The sequence below is a fragment of the Rutidosis leptorrhynchoides genome, chromosome 2, assembly GCF_046630445.1.
Source record: "Rutidosis leptorrhynchoides isolate AG116_Rl617_1_P2 chromosome 2, CSIRO_AGI_Rlap_v1, whole genome shotgun sequence".
Lineage (NCBI taxonomy): Eukaryota > Viridiplantae > Streptophyta > Magnoliopsida > Asterales > Asteraceae > Rutidosis > Rutidosis leptorrhynchoides.
The window spans coordinates 377425593-377449041 of NC_092334.1; positions in this window are offsets into that span (position 1 = coordinate 377425593).

Genomic DNA, 23449 nt, shown 5'->3' on the forward strand with positions numbered 1-23449 from the left:
TTTTTTTTTTCTTCAAGGTAATCACTTTTTTGTTTTTTGTTTTTTTTACATTTTTGTTTAGTGCATGAATTTCATCTGATGTTGTGCTTTTTTTTTTTTTTCTTTCTGATACTTACAAATCTGTTGCTAACATGTAATCACTGTTGTAAACGGCGTCCGTTGCGTCCGTTGCGATGCCCGTTGCGGTGTTTTGGTGACTAAACCGTTTCGACCCCGTCCCGTTTTCTTATAAGCCGGTCAACGGTCAAAAGTCAGGTCAAATGCAGGAAAACTTGGGTCAACGCCGGTCAAAAGTCAGAAATTCTGTTAAAATCGGTCATAAGTCGGTCAAATCGATCAAAATTGACTTAGTTTAGTATTCCATTTTGTATTATATTAACGCTAGTAGCAATTATATGTACAAACTTGTCAACGAAGGTTTTTTAGCTCTAAAATATGTGTAAATATATATTTATATATATAAAGTCAACATTAGTCAGCATCCGTTTCGACCCCGTCTCGGCCCTGTTTTTTTCGTTGCGACGTTTTGAGGTCGCTACCGTTTCGGTCCTGTCTCGCGTCTTTTTCAACCTTGCATGTAATGTCAAATGTTAGTCCTTTATAGGTAAGGTATATGCATATGGCTGTTAGGTATCTGATCTTGCGTGTAGAACCTTGATGTCAGACATATTTATGTAGGTATGTGTTATTAGCCCATAATGTGGAGTAGTGGTGAGGTTGTAGTGTTTCGATGTTTGGTTAGTTGTGTCGCATGTCTCGAGTTGTAAGTTCTCTCGTTATTTATACAGTTTTCGTTTTTGGCCAAAAAAAATAAAAATAAATAATAATAATGTGGATAACTCTTGGTACATCTTTTACCTAAAACTGCTTTTCTCACTCGCACTAAACTGTCAGGTGCATATGCTATTATGACTGTTACCTTTGATTTGAACAATCATAAAAAGTCGACCTCCGTGTATGAGTGTAAAAATAACAACTATGTGTTGGAATTTTTAGATTTTCGTGTAGGGTAAAATAATCGATAGCCGGATATATTAATGAATTGTGATATCACTTTCCGAAAGTAGTTATTCAACTCTAATTGTCTAGGTTACACAAATATCACTTTGGGATAAGACAAAGATGATATTCTTGTTTTTGGCAGAAAACAAAAACCCTTTGCATAAGAGTATTTAGGGTTTTATATTGTTGAATAATCATCTATGTATTTATACGCACCCGTAATTATGTAATAAGATTTATTCGATTCAATTGGCCGATTGACTCTCCATAAATATTTCCCATAATATTTTTTGTGGTTAAGATAATAATTTTATCCATAAAGAAGAATAATCATTTCCATAAGATAATAATCTTTTTCATAAAAAAGAATTATCCTGATAATAATCTTTTCCATAAATATGAATTATCCTTTTCATATTTACTAAAACTTGGACATCAAGCTATAACTCAACTTGGACAATAAGCTAAAATTAACTTAACAAGCTAAAACTCAACTTGGAGTAGACCAAAGTCAAGATAGTATATAAAGGAAAACTACTTTTGAATCTGGGTAATCTATCACTTAATGGGTGTACACTCCGTACCTTCTAATCCATTTATAAGTGTAAATTAAAATCCCTCAATTACACTAAATTTCCAACAATCCTCCCCAATTTAGTGCAATTCGTTTCATGAGAATTAAACAATTAAAACAAAACTCATGCATAAATGAAAATATCTTGAAGATTGATTTTCCACCTTAGTACATTACACATTCCAAATATTTAAGAATCGTGGTGTTCTAAGAATTGAACCCTTCAACCCATTTGAATAACTGAAAATAACATACACATAAGTTTTCAAATACTCTAAAGCTATCCTGACACTTTACAAACCATGTGTCATATCCATTCATGAATGTATCCAAAAAAAAAAAAAAGTCCAATCTTTGTTGAAGCGTCAAAACTTCACATTCACATAGGTAGTTCACTTCAGTCATGCACCCGCTCTTGCACTTTTTCAAATGAACCATTAAGAAGCTAAACTTCAACCTCACCTTCAGCAGGTCCGAGTACATACCTTACCTTGGAATGATACAAAATTTATGTACTTAAAATTTCTAAATATAAGCCTTCCACATTGAATTCAACTTCTGATATTCATCAGAGAAGGGAATTGGGTATCTTATAATTAGAAATTTATGTAGACTTTAAACCCATCCCTACAGCAGACTTGTCAACCAAGTCTCTTGCCAATCCCTTCGTCAAGTGATCAGCTAAATTCTGTTGTGACCTCACAAACACTATAGAAATTACCCCATTCGTGATGAGTTCAAGACTTCCCATTGTACACCTAAGTGCCAAGATGATATCGGCTAAAATGTCACGTTTTCACCTCGGTATTAAGGCCCAAAAACAATAAAGTTCCAAACTTTATCGCCAAAATACCCACTTCGTCGGTTAAAATTGAAGAACAAGTGATTACGAAGACGGTGCAAAAAGAATCAAGAGAATCGGAGCTAAAACGAAGATTCTAGAGCGAAAACGGTGAAAGACAAGTAATCAAGTTACGATCCAGTGAATTCAGCAAACCAGGGCAGGCCAAACGGCTTGCCAAACGGCCTGCCACTATGGCAAACGGCCTGCCACATGGGTCAAGAAAACGGGCAAGCCTGGCAAACGGCCCCTGTAAACGGCTTGCCAAACAGCCTGCCAGCCATTTGCAGGCAAATTTCAAGTCTATTTAAAGGGTCTTTGTCATCCATTTTTACACACACTTCAATTCACTTCTTTCTCTCTTTTCTATAATATTAGTCATAGTTTTAAGGTCTTCAACTCCGTGCGAGAAACCTAGTACCCTGAGAAGAACGCCGAAGATTGTATTAGGAGCGGTCTGGAGTTTAAAGTTGTCACTTTTGTATTCGGAACTCGTTTAATCTACTGGTACTTCTATCATTTGTCTTTATATATTGTTTTCCATTATCATGCTTTGTGATATTGTTGTCATGATTAGCGAGTAGTTATCTTTAGTGTATATTATGATGTAGTCAGTTATAATGCCGAAATAATATTATGGCTTGTGTATGTTGTCGAGATGCTTTCCGATTATGCTTTAAACTCAATCATTTTTCTAACTAATAGAACGTAGTTATTGGCTCTGTTATTGGGAAGTCGCGAACCCCGATTCAGAGTACACTATCTGTGTCACCCCTTGGTAAGAGAAGTCTATCGAATATAACGTGAGTTTGACTGAGGCACACCGGTTGTAGTAAGTTCACCGAGCCTTGGATTCCGACTGAGGACTCTTTCGTAGTGAAACATCTAACTAGACCCCTAGTACATTGTCGGTCCTAGACCATGCTAGTGTAGTCACCAAGAATATAAACTTCGTACGTGCACGCTGAAGCACATCGGTTGTTGTAAGCTGTACCTCTGCTAAGTAAGGCCATGAAATGTAACAACCCTGCTTTTTCTGTCACTTTCGTTAACTGTCTGTTAATCGTTTTATCGGTGATTATTTGACTCTTTTATGTGTTTAAGTGTATTAAATACATACTTGATCCTTGGAGGGTTACGATAATTAATATGGGTTAATATTAATTTGAAAATATATTTCGGATAAAGAAATACGATAAAAACGATACGGTTTGGATAACTGCAAAAACTACTTTTCGAGCGACGAAACGGTCGGGTTTATTTTAATAATTATTTTAATAATTATTAACTTTTGAAAACATTTTTCTTATTTGGGATTTTAATAAATTAAACGTTTGGTTGCGTTTTAACGATCGATTTAGCGTTTCGGGCCTTCGGTACGTCTAAACGGCACTTGAAACGAGCCACGATTACACGCTTTTGCAAAACACGAGCCCGGGAACCCCCCATTGGGCCATTCGTCCGTGAACCCCCCATCCCACCCCATTATTTTCCTTGTTGGGCTTGTTAATTACTAGTGTGGGTTAATTAGGCCTAATTATATATTAGCTTGTAAAACCTAGACTACTGGAAACCCTCACACACATTATTCCAGTCGACTTTCTTCTTGCTCTCCCTCTCCCACGACCGTCGACCATCACCAACCCTAGCACCACATCAATTTTTGATTTTTAGAATAAGCCTCGAACACGAAAAGTGCAATTCCCTTCGTTCTCTACGCGTTGGTGTGATTTAATTGTTGATCAAAGGTATATTTTCATAAACCCTAACTCTAAAAATCTGATTTTTTTATAAAGTTTCATAGTCTATGTTAGTCTATTGCTCGATCCATCATGTTTGTATGCATTGTTAGTCGTTAATTTGATCGTATTGCATGTTTTGAGTGAAACCGAATTGAATATTTATGATAATGATATGATGGACTTGTCTACTGTAAATGATTATTGCCTAGATGGAAAGAGGTCGAATAATTAATAACCTTTGGCTCAAGAATCAATTGATTTCGTTAACGTATGCTCAAAATATGTTAAATCGAAGTTTTGTTGTGATCTTGCTTTGAATCCGAATTTTCTGAGTTGTATTCTTTGTGAATTTTGATATAACATGTTAACCATTGTATAGAGGACTTAAAACACTCAAGTTAGACTAGGATATCATGCGATTTGGATTTGTATAGCTCACGTTGTGTTAAATTGAATGTGTATTAAAAACTGATTTGCTTATTATCATGAAACTACCTTTTTAATTCATTTGAAGTGTGATATTTGTGACGACCCGGAAATTTTTGACCAAATTTAAACTTATCTTTATATGATTCTGACATGATAAGCAAAGTCTGTAATGTTGAGTCTCAATTTTAATCAGTTTACATGAATTCATTTGACCTTCAACCGTTTTCGACGATTCACGAACAATTATCTATAAATGAATATATATATATATATATATATATATATATATATATATATATATATATATATATATATATATATATATATATATATATATATATATATATATATATATATATGTATGTATATATAAAATTTGTTAAATGAAAATTGTTATAATATTATTGTTACTAATATTATTGATATCATTGTTATTATAATTAGTAGAAAATTTTGATTTTTAATATTATTATTATTCTTATTAACATTTTTATTTTAAATTATTATTATCATTACTCTTATTACTTTTATCATCATTTTTATTATTTTGATATTATTACTATTAATATTATTAATTATTAATATTTTTTTATATAAATATTATTATCAATATCATTAAAAGTTATTATTATTATTAATATAATTATTATTAATTAGTATTATTATTATTAATATATTTAAATATAAGTATCATAATAGACAGTTATAACAGAATTTGTTTTTATGTTCTATATTTTTCTTCTTCTACTGCTAGTGATTGAGTTCTGTCTGATATCGTTTACGTCCACTTCAATCTATCAAATTACAATTCCCAATTGGAATTCATTTGTCAACTTTACTGTGGTTGATTGATTACTTTATTCCTCCACTAAACATATGTACAATCGACAACTAGATTGCACATAAAAACTTATTCCTTCCTCATTTGTTTCTATCAACAAACCCAACACACACTCTCTCCAATTCATGAATTCACCTTCGCTATTACAATTTTCTAACTGAGATTAAACACACCACCACAAACATCCACCGTCTTCTATCTCTCTCTTGAAAACAAACCAACACACCCATTTGTTACAACAACCTGCTGCATTTTTGTTCTTGTACAACAATAAAGAAGATGATGATTTGTAAATGATTATGATTTAAGAAGATGATGCATGATTAATCAACACCTACTAACATCACTATGTTTGTTTCTGTTTTGGGGCAAACAACATAATTTACCAGCGGGATGTGCTATTATTCGAAGCCACAATATATCCACCACCTCACCACTTCTCCACCACTAGTTTTAATTACCATCTCCACCAAGAACCATTAGATCAACACCAACCCACACGCCACCCTTGAATTAAACACACTACAATATTAAAACTTTACAACTATTCGACTACTACTACTTTTATTTTCTGTTTACAAACCGAACCACCACTACAATCACCTTAGAACCACCAAGACCTCACTACCAATAGTTTTGTTGCGGCCGTAAAACCTCCATGAAACCACCCTATCTCTCTCATCCTCTCTCTCTACTTTCCACTTGTTCGTGACAACAAAAACCACCCCAACCGCTACCACTTACAACTTCTATTTGACAACTGTAGATGCTACTGTTTTCCTGGTTTTACTCGAAAACCCACACAACCATCGAACATATTCATCAAACCCCTACCATAACTGGAACCATATTAATGTTCCTACTGTTGGCAAACCAAACCACATGCACAACCCTTCTTGTTAACTGATCGGTTTCTTCTTCATCAACCCTATAAATATTCGATAACCACCTGCAACAATTCCTATATTCTTCATGTTTCATTAAAGCTACAAAGGTTGTTCTATTGTAAACCGCTGTGAAAACACCAATCATTTAAACTGATTCGATTCAATGAATTTACAGGTCACTTTTAAAATTATTTATTCTTTTGGTTTAGAAAATGGCAGACAAAGTGGTCCTTGAAACTATTGCTAATCAGATTGGGCGAATAAAGCATGAAGACTAATTTTTTTTATATATATATACGACCAAACTGAATCAGAAATCCATTGTTGGATTGGGCTGTTATGTTTCAAATCATTTTCAGTGGGCTTTATGTATCAGTTTTTATAGTTGGGCCGAGTTTATTTTTTTCAGTTGGGCTCTTGAATGAATTGGGCCACAACTGCAAAACTCAATGTGTGCTTTCCTTTCTTCTTCTGGTTCCTATTTGACGACAACATAACACACCTCAGTTAACTGATTAGATGATGATTATAATTTAATGATGATGATGATGATGATGATACTATAATACTAAGATAGATAGATGATGATATGAATGAATCATGATGATGTGAAGAAGAAGAAGAAGAAAATGAAACAGAAAACGAATACGGGTTATTAATAATTCATATGGGTTTGAGTTAGGAAAACTGAAATAGATTAATGGTTTAGTGTGGCATTTGTTAATCAAGGGGTCTTGGGTTCGAGCCTGAGCAGTGGCGGTTCTTTTTAAATGCTTGTGTCTTCAAAGGTTGTATTCCATAATTATTTCTACTATTACTATTATTATTATTATTATTATTATTATTATTATTATTATTATTATTATTATTATTATTATTATTATTATTATTATTATTATTGTTAACATTATTTTATCAAATAAATATTAGATACATAAAAATATATTTGATACATAATATAATTATATTAATATTACATAAGATATTAGGATGAACATATTGACATTAATTATATGAATGTTACCTATAACAAATCACTGATTTTTGATATAATACTAACTACTTATATACATATATTAATATAACTATATGTACAAATATTAATTACATTACAAAATAAATATATGTAAAACATAATTGAAGATATAATATATAAGTAAAGTGTGTATATATATATATATCTTAAATAGAATTGTGTATGATTATTAAATATCATATAATTAATAAATGGAATTATGTGATTATATGTTTTAATATATATTACTAATATAACCTGCACTTGTCCAGTTCCGTCGTATGTCTATTTTTACTACAAAATGATGAAACATGACTAGGAACTTCGAGATCAACAGGTTTAAATCACACAAAGGTAGAATTAGTGAATCAAACCAATCAAAGTGAATATGGGTAGCTTTTGGGATTAAGTTAGTCAAACCACAACAAGGATTGTGATTAGATTAATGCCTAGAGCTATTATTCACTACCAGGAGTGATTTGGGTTGAGAGAGAATCGGATCAGGTGAACCAGATCTGAGTGATTGTGTGTGAGAGAGGCTTTACCTAAAATGAAGAACATAAGACTTTATATACCCCTGCTGTTGACTCACCCGTACGAGTCATCCATCACACGTACGAGTTGGCTTCATCAGCCGTACGGGTGATCACTCACTCGTGTCTTCTCATTCAGGTTATAATTATGACTTAGGTCAGCATCAACCGTGCGTATGAGCCTGTCAGCCGTACGAGTGATGCTTCACTCATACGTCTGACTAAGTCTAACATAGTCAAACATCCGTATCGTGTTCCTGCAGTACCTGTAACCACATACAAACACATATAGGATAATAATGAGCAATCATGGTATCCCATAAACTGAAGTACTAATCACAAACGTAGGCAAGATGTCTAGGGACTTACAGAACACGCATCAACAACTCCCCCTAGGACCTAGGACATCGATTACAATAAAGTAAACGTTCGTGAAATACACATAAGTCCAAAAGTAGCATCAGTCTAATATCAATTACATATCCAGATTCTCTCTCTCTCCAAAATACATCATCATCAAAAACAAAAACAAACAAAATTACTAACTAGCATCACAGTATTCGACACACATCAGCTGGCTTAAACTTGGTTTGAGCTTTGAGCATCACTTTCTCTGTTGAGGTATGCATAGAGGACATCGATCACACGTTGATATCTCATAACTTCCTCCTTTCGATCGTCTCTGAATGTAATATGATGGCAGTGAAGAGTCTCCACATCAAATCTCGACAAGTTCCTCAGCCACATAGGATCTAGAATCCTTACATTGTTGAACTGTATTCTTCCATCATCCTTCTCAATCGCAGTCAAGATCACTGCTTCTTCTGATAATTCATCATAGAACCACCATCTGAAGTTTTTACAGATATCCTTGGGTAATGGCACCAAGGGAGATTGTTTCATATACTTAGCTGGACGGAACTTAACAACACGGATAGGTCCTCCCTTAGAATTTTTCTTTGTCGGGTGTATGGAAAACCTAGCGGCCGTTGACTTAAAGATGTCCCATTTCCCTGTCTTATACTCATATCCGAGTTTTCTCTGAAACAACCTGGAAAGGTCACAATCTTCAGCGTTCAACATCTTCAGCTTAGCAAGTTGCATGATCTCGAAGTATGGTAGAGTTTTGAAGTGACTAGGACGTGCCATATAATCAACTCCTCCTTCCCTCTTGATCGCAAAATAATAGATCTCCTTGAAATATCCCCAACTCAAAATTTTACCCTTGGAGTACTTCTTGGTTCTTTTACCTTTCTCATAGAAGCTGACAAACTTCGGCTCGAGCACTGGTTTATCTACTTGATCAGGGTTAACAACGTTCTATCTCCACCAACTTTGACGATCTTCATCTTCCTTAACGTTTCTATTCACTTTAACCCTATCACGCTTGAACCATTCATTAATCTCATTCCATGTCTTGGCTTTAGCTTGTTCGGCTCAGAGTTTCTTATCTTTTAATTCAGTTTCTTTTCTTTCTTTCTCAACGAGCAGTTTCTCATGTCGGATCTTTTGTAACACCCTGTTTCTGTTTCTGATTTTGTAGTAGATCGGGATGCCGTCCAGATAGGAGGACGCCGTCCAGCAACAAAAGGTGGGACGCCGTCTAAGGTTTGGGACGCCGTCCAAACTGTCTGTCGAGCCAGCTGTTTTAATTTGTTATAAATGGGTAAAATGGTAATTTCACTTGGGTGCCGGTTTGGAGCCTTCAAGGCTGATCCCTTGATCATTTTTGAATCACTTTACACCCACACAAACACTCTCAACCTCATCTAGAGAGAGAGTAAGGGTTTTAGAGAGAGAGAGAGAGAGAGGTGGATTTGGAGAAGAAGGAGTCGGATTCTCGCTAAAGCTCGGGTTCTAAAGTTGTTCGTCTCGCTCCTAGCTACGTTGTGGTAGTATTGGTAAGCTCAAACTCTGAATTTCAATTGTTAGATTTGATATTCAAGTTAGGGTTTTGAGCTAGTTTGTTGTAAAACCCTTCTAGATGATGAAGTAGGTTTATGGTGACTTGTTATTCTTGTCACTTGGCGGGTTTTGGGTCGGTTGATGTTTTAGCATTGATTAGGGTTTGATCTTGAGTTTAATCACTAGGTTTAGTGATTATGGAAGTGTTGGAACACTTTTGGGTGTGTTTGGTTGCCTAATTTTGAAATGGGTCAAATTAGGGTTTTGGTGTCAAAATGGGTATGACACGTGTTTAACACTTGTGTTCGGGTTTAATTGGCGTGCTAGGACCATTTTCACTCGTGTTAGTGATTATTGGTTAGTTTGGGCGCGGTTTGTGCTTGGAAGTGCATTTGGGTCGGAATTGCACTAAGTGTAAATTGGGTTGGTTTGTAAATCCACCCTAATTATGTTGTAGTATTTGTGATAATGGAATAGGTATTTTTCATTGACGAGTCGCGGATTACTTGGAAGCATTCAGCAAGGCGACAAGGTGAGTGTTAATATCCTATGTGCATATGTATGTGTAGGATAGGTGCGGGTCGGGTGAAGTGGTTCTCCGTTATAGAGCTCACTTCACATATAGGTGGATTGATGGACTTGTGTATAGGTCCAATTGGCACGGTTGTGCGTTTTGGTTGACCACCTTTGACGAGGTGCAAACTTTGTGTGTACGTTATCACATAGGCGTGTGATGTGGATTATATAACCCCAATGGCGAAGGGTTAATATTGTGAGTGGAGTATTTATACGTACATGTATATGGCGTATTTATTTTTGGGTGTTATGGTATGAACCATCGAGCCGGTAGTGCCATAACATGTGTGCGATAAGATGTGAACCACGAGCCGGTAACATCGAGTGTGAACCACGAGCCGGTAGCACTATAAAAATAGATGTGAACCACGAGCCGGTAGCATCGAGTGTGAACCACAGGCCGGTAGCAATATAAAATAGATGTGAACCACGAGCCGGTAGCATCGAGTGTGAACCACGAGCCGGTAGCACTATAAAACGAGGCGTGAACCACGAGCCGGCAGCGTCGAAGTGTGAACCACGAGCCGGTAGCACTATAAAAGAGTATGACTCAAATACGTATGGTGTGAACCACGAGCCGGTAGCACCATAGCGTTATGGTTAACCATATTGTGTTTGTGATTGTTTAGCATATTAAATATTGTATACGTATAATGTTGTATTGTCGTGATGTAGCTAACCCTCCGGGTGTAGCTTATTAGCGTTGTTCACATAGTCGTTGGTGAACTTATACTTTGTTGATATCTTTAGCTTGTTGCTTAGAGATCGTACGGTATGCTTAGGGTAGTTGCCTTATACATGGTTGCTTCGGTATGCGGTATTTGATATTTGTGTGGCGTGTCCATTTTATACATATATATGTATGTAGTATATTATCATTCACTAAGCGTTAGCATACCCTCTCGTTGTTTACATTTTTATAGATTGCACGGATGCGGTGGCTCGGGTAAGCGCGGGGACTAGTGGACTTGCTTTTGGATTTGATTAGGATTGGGTAGCGTGTCCCCAATCCCATGCTCGGTCTATGATTTTGTATAAACTAATGGGTCGAAATAGTCACTTGTGGTATTTTGGGTCGATGTGGGCCCGGTGTCGTAAAAACTCGATTTTTATTGTGAAAAACTCTTAGTTTAAACTATTGTAATATATTGTGAAAGTATTTTGGTTTAAAAGTGTCGGAAAGCGGGTTTTTCGCCCGCGTGTGTTTGTAAACTAATCAGAATGTTTTAGTACATCTGGACGCCGTCCCAGTCTTAAGTGCTGGACGCCGTCCAAGCTTTTGGACGCCGTCCAGATCAACTGTTCCAGAAATTTTTTTTTGTGGCACATTTTCGGAAGGTTAACGGGTTGGGTTGTTACAAGTGGTATCAGAGCATGGTCTAAGGGATTTAGGTGACTTGAGATAGGTACTCAGACTTAGACTTTTGTGTGTGCTTAATTTGTTGCGGGACTTGTAGGATTATGGGTCGGAATGAGCTGTAGTTAGTGCCTTGTTTGTAGGTAGACTAACGTATGTATTAGTAATGCGGATGTTATTAATATATATGTGTGTTTGTGATGATAATTCTCGCGTATGTGCATATCGCATAGAATTTTGTTTGTGTTTGTTTATATCATCGAGCGAGGTGGTCGTTGTACTAACGAGTTGATACGGCGTGTGTGCGTAATAAGGACTTGCAAACCTTATTACGGGTGCAAATCGTGTCTAGCAAGTGATGTACGACGAGTGTTGAGCAAGATGGGGCGGTGTTATGCGTGTTGTTTTATACGTTAGTGGACTAATCGTTTTGCATTCTTTAGAATGACAACGTGAAACGAGATCGAGACGAATGACGAGGAGTTTAACGCTAGAGTTGCAGCCGCCGTTGCGGAGCAAATGAGTGCGTTTCGAGAAGAAATGGATAGGAAGTATTCCGAATCTCGGAGTAGTGGTGAAATGGAGCATTGTCTTAAGAGCTTCATGAGGACTAAACCCCCGATGTACGACGGAAAACCGGATCCTTTGGTAAGCACAACTTGGATCTCGGATGTCGAAGGGTGTTTTCGTACTATTGAATGCCCTCCTGAGAAGAGGACAAGACTCGCTACTAGTTTGTTGCGGGGTAGGGCAAAGGATTGGTTGGATGGTAAGATTGATCTTGTCGGTGGTGAAACGTTTATGGCGTTATCATGGGACGAATTTAAGAAGGAATTCTTCGAGGAGTTCCGGACATCAGCCGATTTTTTGGAAATGCATAATGAGTTGCAAAATTTGCAACAGGGTTCTATGGATTTGAATACTCTCAAGACGACCTTTCTGGCGAAGGCTCGTTTTTGCCCGGAGTATTTGGGGAATGATCGTTTGTTGATGGAGGATTTCTATCGGACTTTGAATGATGACTTGAAGAGTAAGATTAGTCGGGGTTACGCGAAGTCGTTTGCGGAATTATTTGCGGTGGCTAGAGGTTTTGAGTCATATTTGCGATCGAAGATTGGTGAACCTTCAAGTGAGAGAAGGGTTGTTTCGTATGGTGCTCCAAGTAAGAGGACGAAGGGTCCGAGTGTGAGCACGGGTGGTACGCGGATGGGTATACCGGATTCTAGTGCATCTAGATGTTACAATTGTGGCATGAGGGGTCACAAGTCTTGGGAATGTTCGGTACCAAAGAGTGATGGCATGGTGTGCTTCCATTGCCAAGAAGAAGGACATCGTAAGTCGGAGTGTCCCAAGTTAGCGAGGACAGGTGTGGCAAGGAGACGTTAAGGTACGTTTCATTTTAATAAATATGTCGTTTGATTATTTATTATGTGCCATTGAGTTGAGTTTATTAGATGCATTATGTTGTGTATGTTATTGATATGGGTGACGTTCCTAATGGAAGTACCCTATGGTGACGTTTCGATTGTCGGGCGAAGGGCATAAGACTTGGTGCAACCAAGCATTCCTTAGTATTTGGAAATGTTTCTACCAAGCCATGGGAATGGGTTTTGGTGTTCGATTGTTAAGAGCGTGTTCGCTTGTGTGTTGAATTTGATGAACCATGAGGTTCGACGGGTGGATTGGAACCCTTGAAATTGAGTGTTTTGAATCTCGATGTATGTTGGTAATGGAGTTTATATGACGCGACATTAGGTGCCTCTTTTATACCTACTAGCATGGTGTTCGACTCCGATTGTGTTGTGGTTACATTGTGCTTAGGGTACCAGAGTGAAACCCTTAGGTACATGAGTGACTAGGTGGAAATTGACAAACTAGAGCAATTGTATGATTACGAGGGTGTGGTTTGTGTAATCGTGGTACACTTTTTGTTCGAAGTGTTTAAGGATTGATTGAAATCCTTCGTGTGCTCAAGGCTGGAGCAAGATATGGTGATGGGTTGTGTGAGCCCAATCGTTTGTAAAGTCTACCTTTGGTAGCATTGTACGGTTGTACGAGTTGTGGATATGGGACGTAGTTCCAAGTGGGGGAGTTACACTCCTGCACGAGGAAGTTTTAGTGTGAGATTTCGGATGATGCTTTTGGTAGATCCGGAAAATGTTGTCGAGACCTGGTTTTGGTCGATTTGTGGTAGATTATGTAGTGACCCGAACTTTTCCATGTTTATATATATTAATTGAGATTGATATTTACATGATTAAATGTTTCCAACATGTTAAGCAATCAAACTTGTTAAGACTTGATTAATTGAAATATGTTTCATATAGACAATTGACCACCCAAGTTGATCGGTGATTCACGAACGTTAAAACTTGTAAAAACTATATGATGACATATATATGGATATATATATATAGTTAACATGATACTATGATAAGAAAACATATCATAAAGTATATTAACAATGAACTACATATGTAAAAACAAGACTACTAACTTAATGATTTTTAAACGAGACATATATGTAACGATTATCGTTGTAAAGACATTTAATGTATATATATCATATTAAGAGATATTCATACATGATAATATCATGATAATATAATAATTTAAAATCTCATTTGATATTATAAACATTGGGTTAACAACATTTAACAAGATCGTTAACCTAAAGGTTTCAAAACAACACTTACATGTAACGACTAACGATGACTTAACGACTCAGTTAAAATGTATATACATGTAGTGTTTTAATATGTATTTATACACTTTTGAAAGACTTCAATACACTTATCAAAATACTTCTACTTAACAAAAATGCTTACAATTACATCCTCGTTCAGTTTCATCAACAATTCTACTCGTATGCACCCGTATTCGTACTCGTACAATACACAGCTTTTAGATGTATGTACTATTGGTATATACACTCCAATGATCAGCTCTTAGCAGCCCATGTGAGTCACCTAACACATGTGGGAACCATCATTTGGCAACTAGCATGAAATATCTCATAAAATTACAAAAATATGAGTAATCATTCATGACTTATTTACATGAAAACAAAATTACATATCCTTTATATCTAATCCATACACCAACGACCAAAAACACCTACAAACACTTTCATTCTTCAATTTTCTTCATCTAATTGATCTCTCTCAAGTTCTATCTTCAAATTCTAAGTGTTCTTCATAAATTCCAAAAGTTCTAGTTTCATAAAATCAAGAATACTTTCAAGTTTGCTAGCTCACTTCCAATCTTGTAAGGTGATCATCCAACCTCAAGAAATCTTTGTTTCTTACAGTAGGTTATCATTCTAATACAAGGTAATAATCATATTCAAACTTTGGTTCAATTTCTATAACTATAACAATCTTATTTCAAGTGATGATCTTACTTGAACTTGTTTTCGTGTCATGATTCTGCTTCAAGAACTTCGAGCCATCCAAGGATCCATTGAAGCTAGATCCATTTTTCTATTTTCCAGTAGGTTTATCCAAGGAAATTAAGGTAGTAATGATGTTCATAACATCATTCAATTCATACATATAAAGCTATCTTATTCGAAGGTTTAAACTTGTAATCACTAGAACATAGTTTAGTTAATTCTAAACGTGTTCGCAAACAAAAGTTAATCCTTCTAAATTGACTTTTAAAATCAACTAAACACATGTTCTATATCTATATGATATGCTAACTTAATGATTTAAAACCTGGAAACACGAAAAACACCGTAAAACCGGATTTACGCCGTCGTAGTAACACCGCGGGCTGTTTTGGGTTAGTTAATTAAAAACTATGATAAAGTTTGATTTAAAAGTTGTTATTCTGAGAAAATGATTTTTATTATGAACATGAAACTATATCCAAAAATTATGGTTAAACTCAAAGTGGAAGTATGTTTTCTAAAATGGTCATCTAGACGTCGTTCTTTCGACTGAAATGACTACCTTTACAAAAACGACTTGTAACTTATTTTGCCGACTATAAACCTATACTTTTTCTGTTTAGATTCATAAAATAGAGTTCAATATGAAACCATAGCAATTTGATTCACTCAAAACGGATTTAAAATGAAGAAGTTATGGGTAAAACAAGATTGGATAATTTTTCTCATTTTAGCTACGTGAAAATTGGTAACAAATCTATTCCAACCATAACTTAATCAACTTGTATTGTATATTATGTAATCTTGAGATACCATAGACACGTATACAATGTTTCGACCTATCATGTCGACACATCTATATATATTTCAGAACAACCATAGACACTCTATATGTGAATGTTGGAGTTAGCTATACAGGGTTGAGGTTGATTCCAAAATATATATAGTTTGAGTTGTGATCAATACTGAGATACGTATACACTGGGTCGTGGATTGATTCAAGATAATATTTATCGATTTATTTCTGTACATCTAACTGTGGACAACTAGTTATAGGTTACTAACGAGGACAGCTGACTTAATAAACTTAAAATATCAAAATATATTAAAAGTGTTGTAAATATATTTTGAACATACTTTAATATATATGTATATATTGTTATAGGTTCGTGAATCAACAGTGGCCAAGTCTTACTTCCCGACGAAGTAAAAATCTGTGAAAGTGAGTTATAGTCCCACTTTTAAAATCTAATATTTTTGGGATGAGAATACATGCAGGTTTTATAAACGATTTACAAAATAGACACAAGTACGTGAAACTACATTCTATGGTTGAATTATCGAAATCGAATATGCCCCTTTTTATTAAGTCTGGTAATCTAAGAATTAGGGAACAGACACCCTAATTGACGCGAATCCTAAAGATAGATCTATTGGGCCTAACAAACCCCATCCAAAGTACCGGATGCTTTAGTACTTCGAAATTTATATCATATCTGAAGGGTGTCCCGGAATGATGGGGATATTCTTATATATGCATCTTGTTATTGTCGGTTACCAGGTGTTCACCATATGAATGATTTTTATCTCTATGTATGGGATGTGTATTGAAATATGAAATCTTGTGGTCTATTGTTACGATTTGATATATATAGGTTAAACCTATAACTCACCAACATTTTTGTTGACGTTTAAAGCATGTTTATTCTCAGGTGAATATTAAGAGCTTCCGCTGTTGCATACTAAAATAAGGACAAGATTTGGAGTCCATGTTTGTATGATATTGTGTAAAAACTGCATTCAAGAAACTGATTTCGATGTAACATATTTGTATTGTAAACCATTATGTAATGGTCGTGTGTAAACAGGATATTTTAGATTATCATTATTTGATAATCTACGTAAAGCTTTTTAAACCTTTATTTATGAAATAAAGGTTATGGTTTGTTTTAAAAATGAATGCAGTCTTTGAAAAACGTCTCATATAGAGGTCAAAACCTCGCAACGAAATCAATTAATATGGAACGTTTTTAATCAATAAGAACGCGGAAGCTCTTAATAATCACCTGAGAATAAACATGCTTAAAACGTCAACAAAAATGTTGGTGAGTTATAGGTTTAACCTATATATATCAAATCATAATAATAGACCACAAGAGTTCATATTTCAATACACATCCCATACATAGAGATAAAAATCATTCATATGGTGAAAACCTGGTAATCGACATTAACAAGATGCATATATATGGGGTCAAAAGTATTATATATACTGACCACAAAAGTCTTCAACACATATTTAATCAGAAACAACTGAATATGAGGCAGCGTAGGTGGATTGAATTATTGAATGATTACGACTTTGAGATTCGTTACCACCCGGGGAAGGCAAATGTGGTAGCCGATGCCTTGAGCAGGAAGGACAGAGAACCCATTCGAGTAAAATCTATGAATATAATGATTCATAATAACATTACTACTCAAATAAAGGAGGCGCAACAAGGAGTTTTAAAAGAGGGAAATTTAAAGGATGAAATACCCAAAGGATCGGAGAAGCATCTTAATATTCGGGAAGACGGAACCCGGTATAGGGCTGAAAGGATTTGGGTACCAAAATTTGGAGATATGAGAGAAATGGTACTTAGAGAAGCTCATAAAACCAGATACTCAATACATCCTGGAATGGGGAAGATGTACAAGGATCTCAAGAAACATTTTTGGTGGCCGGGTATGAAAGCCGATGTTGCTAAATACGTAGGAGAATGTTTGACGTGTTCTAAGGTCAAAGCTGAGCATCAGAAACCATCAGGTCTACTTCAACAACCCGAAATCCCGGAATGGAAATGGGAAAACATTACCATAGATTTCATCACTAAATTGCCAAGGACTGCAAGTGGTTTTGATACTATTTGGGTAATAGTTGATCGTCTCACCAAATCAGCACACTTCCTACCAATAAGAGAAGATGACAAGATGGAGAAGTTAGCACGACTGTATTTGAAGGAAGTCGTCTCCAGACATGGAATACCAATCTCTATTATCTCTGATAGGGATGGCAGATTTATTTCAAGATTCTGGCAGACATTACAGCAAGCATTAGGAACTCGTCTAGACATGAGTACTGCCTATCATCCACAAACTGATGGGCAGAGCGAAAGGACGATACAAACGCTTGAAGACATGCTACGAGCATGTGTTATTGATTTCGGAAACAGTTGGGATCGACATCTACCGTTAGCAGAATTTTCCTACAACAACAGCTACCATTCAAGCATTGAGATGGCACCGTTTGAAGCACTTTATGGTAGAAAGTGCAGGTCTCCGATTTGTTGGAGTGAAGTGGGGGATAGACAGATTACGGGTCCGGAGATTATACAAGAAACTACCGAGAAGATCATCCAAATTCAACAACGGTTGAAAACTGCCCAAAGTCGACAAAAGAGCTACGCTGACATTAAAAGAAAAGATATAGAATTTGAAATTGGAGAGATGGTCATGCTTAAAGTTGCACCTTGGAAAGGCGTTGTTCGATTTGGTAAACGAGGGAAATTAAATCCAAGGTATATTGGACCATTCAAGATTATTGATCGTGTCGGACCAGTAGCTTACCGACTAGAGTTACCTCAACAACTCGCGGCTGTACATAACACTTTCCACGTCTCGAATTTAAAGAAATGTTTTGCTAAAGAAGATCTCACTATTCCGTTAGATGAAATCCAAATCAACGAAAAACTTCAATTCATCGAAGAACCCGTCGAAATAATGGATCGTGAGGTTAAAAGACTTAAGCAAAACAAGATACCAATTGTTAAGGTTCGATGGAATGCTCGTAGAGGACCCGAGTTCACCTGGGAGCGTGAAGATCAGATGAAGAAGAAATACCCGCATCTATTTCCAGAAGATTCGTCAACACCTTCAACAGCTTAAAATTTCGGGACGAAATTTATTTAACGGGTAGGTACTGTAGTGACCCGAACTTTTCCATGTTTATATATATTAATTGAGATTGATATTTACATGATTAAATGTTTCCAACATGTTAAGCAATCAAACTTGTTAAGACTTGATTAATTGAAATATGTTTCATATAGACAATTGACCACCCAAGTTGATCGGTGATTCACGAACGTTAAAACTTGTAAAAACTATATGATGACATATATATGGATATATATATATAGTTAACATGATACTATGATAAGAAAACATATCATAAAGTATATTAACAATGAACTACATATGTAAAAACAAGACTACTAACTTAATGATTTTTAAACGAGACATATATGTAACGATTATCGTTGTAAAGACATTTAATGTATATATATCATATTAAGAGATATTCATACATGATAATATCATGATAATATAATAATTTAAAATCTCATTTGATATTATAAACATTGGGTTAACAACATTTAACAAGATCGTTAACCTAAAGGTTTCAAAACAACACTTACATGTAACGACTAACGATGACTTAACGACTCAGTTAAAATGTATATACATGTAGTGTTTTAATATGTATTTATACACTTTTGAAAGACTTCAATACACTTATCAAAATACTTCTACTTAACAAAAATGCTTACAATTACATCCTCGTTCAGTTTCATCAACAATTCTACTCGTATGCACCCGTATTCGTACTCGTACAATACACAGCTTTTAGATGTATGTACTATTGGTATATACACTCCAATGATCAGCTCTTAGCAGCCCATGTGAGTCACCTAACACATGTGGGAACCATCATTTGGCAACTAGCATGAAATATCTCATAAAATTACAAAAATATGAGTAATCATTCATGACTTATTTACATGAAAACAAAATTACATATCCTTTATATCTAATCCATACACCAACGACCAAAAACACCTACAAACACTTTCATTCTTCAATTTTCTTCATCTAATTGATCTCTCTCAAGTTCTATCTTCAAGTTCTAAGTGTTCTTCATAAATTCCAAAAGTTCTAGTTTCATAAAATCAAGAATACTTTCAAGTTTGCTAGCTCACTTCCAATCTTGTAAGGTGATCATCCAACCTCAAGAAATCTTTGTTTCTTACAGTAGGTTATCATTCTAATACAAGGTAATAATCATATTCAAACTTTGGTTCAATTTCTATAACTATAACAATCTTATTTCAAGTGATGATCTTACTTGAACTTGTTTTCGTGTCATGATTCTGCTTCAAGAACTTCGAGCCATCCAAGGATCCATTGAAGCTAGATCCATTTTTCTATTTTCCAGTAGGTTTATCCAAGGAAATTAAGGTAGTAATGATGTTCATAACATCATTCAATTCATACATATAAAGCTATCTTATTCGAAGGTTTAAACTTGTAATCACTAGAACATAGTTTAGTTAATTCTAAACGTGTTCGCAAACAAAAGTTAATCCTTCTAAATTGACTTTTAAAATCAACTAAACACATGTTCTATATCTATATGATATGCTAACTTAATGATTTAAAACCTGGAAACACGAAAAACACCGTAAAACCGGATTTACGCCGTCGTAGTAACACCGCGGGCTGTTTTGGGTTAGTTAATTAAAAACTATGATAAACTTTGATTTAAAAGTTGTTATTCTGAGAAAATGATTTTTATTATGAACATGAAACTATATACAAAAATTATGGTTAAACTCAAAGTGGAAGTATGTTTTCTAAAATGGTCATCTAGACGTCGTTCTTTCGACTGAAATGACTACCTTTACAAAAACGACTTGTAACTTATTTTGCCGACTATAAACCTATACTTTTTCTGTTTAGATTCATAAAATAGAGTTCAATATGAAACCATAGCAATTTGATTCACTCAAAACGGATTTAAAATGAAGAAGTTATGGGTAAAACAAGATTGGATAATTTTTCTCATTTTAGCTACGTGAAAATTGGTAACAAATCTATTCCAACCATAACTTAATCAACTTGTATTGTATATTATGTAATCTTGAGATACCATAGACACGTATACAATGTTTCGACCTATCATGTCGACACATCTATATATATTTCAGAACAACCATAGACACTCTATATGTGAATGTTGGAGTTAGCTATACAGGGTTGAGGTTGATTCCAAAATATATATAGTTTGAGTTGTGATCAATACTGAGATACGTATACACTGGGTCGTGGATTGATTCAAGATAATATTTATCGATTTATTTCTGTACATCTAACTGTGGACAACTAGTTATAGGTTACTAACGAGGACAGCTGACTTAATAAACTTAAAATATCAAAATATATTAAAAGTGTTGTAAATATATTTTGAACATACTTTAATATATATGTATATATTGTTATAGGTTCGTGAATCAACAGTGGCCAAGTCTTACTTCCCGACGAAGTAAAAATCTGTGAAAGTGAGTTATAGTCCCACTTTTAAAATCTAATATTTTTGGGATGAGAATACATGCAGGTTTTATAAATGATTTACAAAATAGACACAAGTACGTGAAACTACATTCTATGGTTGAATTATCGAAATCGAATATGCCCCTTTTTATTAAGTCTGGTAATCTAAGAATTAGGGAACAGACACCCTAATTGACGCGAATCCTAAAGATAGATCTATTGGGCCTAACAAACCCCATCCAAAGTACCGGATGCTTTAGTACTTCGAAATTTATATCATATCTGAAGGGTGTCCCGGAATGATGGGGATATTCTTATATATGCATCTTGTTATTGTCGGTTACCAGGTGTTCACCATATGAATGATTTTTATCTCTATGTATGGGATGTGTATTGAAATATGAAATCTTGTGGTCTATTGTTACGATTTGATATATATAGGTTAAACCTATAACTCACCAACATTTTTGTTGACGTTTAAAGCATGTTTATTCTCAGGTGAATATTAAGAGCTTCCGCTGTTGCATACTAAAATAAGGACAAGATTTGGAGTCCATGTTTGTATGATATTGTGTAAAAACTGCATTCAAGAAACTGATTTCGATGTAACATATTTGTATTGTAAACCATTATGTAATGGTCGTGTGTAAACAGGATATTTTAGATTATCATTATTTGATAATCTACGTAAAGCTTTTTAAACCTTTATTTATGAAATAAAGGTTATGGTTTGTTTTAAAAATGAATGCAGTCTTTGAAAAACGTCTCATATAGAGGTCAAAACCTCGCAACGAAATCAATTAATATGGAACGTTTTTAATCAATAAGAACGGGACATTTCAGTTGGTATCAGAGCCAGGTTAACATGACCACCCCAGCTTAACATGACCACAATATTGTCCGCTTTGCCCGCAGGCGCACGGCTTTTTCTTGGCGACCACACACGAGAAGCACTTTCCCAGGAGGTCACCCATCCTGGTAGTGCTCTCGCCCGAGCACGCTTAACCACAACGTACTCGCACTTCTACTCAGCCTGTGATCCCAAAACGCGTTGTGTCATTTAAGCGTGAGTATTACCTTATAATCCCATGATCACTCATGTTCGTGGGCGATGTGGGATTTGCCTAGGGTGTTACATTCACCCCCCCTTAGGGACTCATCGTCCTCGATGAGGTTTGCCCCACCACCCCCAACGGCACATGAGTGGCTCTGATACCATTCTGTAACACCCCAGCTTAACATGACCACAATATTGTCCGCTTTGCCCGCAGGCGCACGGCTTTTTCTTGGCGACCACACACGAGAAGCACTTTCCCAGGAGGTCACCCATCCTGGTAGTGCTCTCGCCCGAGCACGCTTAACCACAACGTACTCGCACTTCTACTCAGCCTGTGATCCCAAAACGCGTTGTGTCATTTAAGCGTGAGTATTACCTTATAATCCCATGATCACTCATGTTCGTGGGCGATGTGGGATTTGCCTAGGGTGTTACAGATTACAATTTCGGATAAATTGTACTTATGGTTTGGATTTGAATTATCACCGAGGTGGTAATGTGGTAAATCTCGTTGAGAGATAATGGACGTGTTTGGTGAGCAAGGTGAAATCCTTCGGTTAAGGGAGGTGTGTGTCGGATTCTCTTCTAGAGAATTATTGTTTTGTGCCTATGTTTGATATAGGTGGTTCTTGCTCGAGTGTGTGAATGGTTAGTGGTATCCGTTAGGATTCACTATGGCGTAGCAGAGCACGATGTTACGCTACTCGTCGTTCGAGGCCAAAAGGGCGTTGATTGATGAAGCATGACCTTCGGGGTCCGCTGACTTCATCATGGGCGTAGTGTTATATCGGTGAAGCATGACTTTCGGGGTCCGCTGACTTCATCCGGTGTCGAGATTGGTGAAGCATGACCTTCAGGGTCCGCTGACTTCATCATGGTAGTGGATCGCGTGTGTTTTCGGCCAGCCTTCGGGTTGTGTGATCT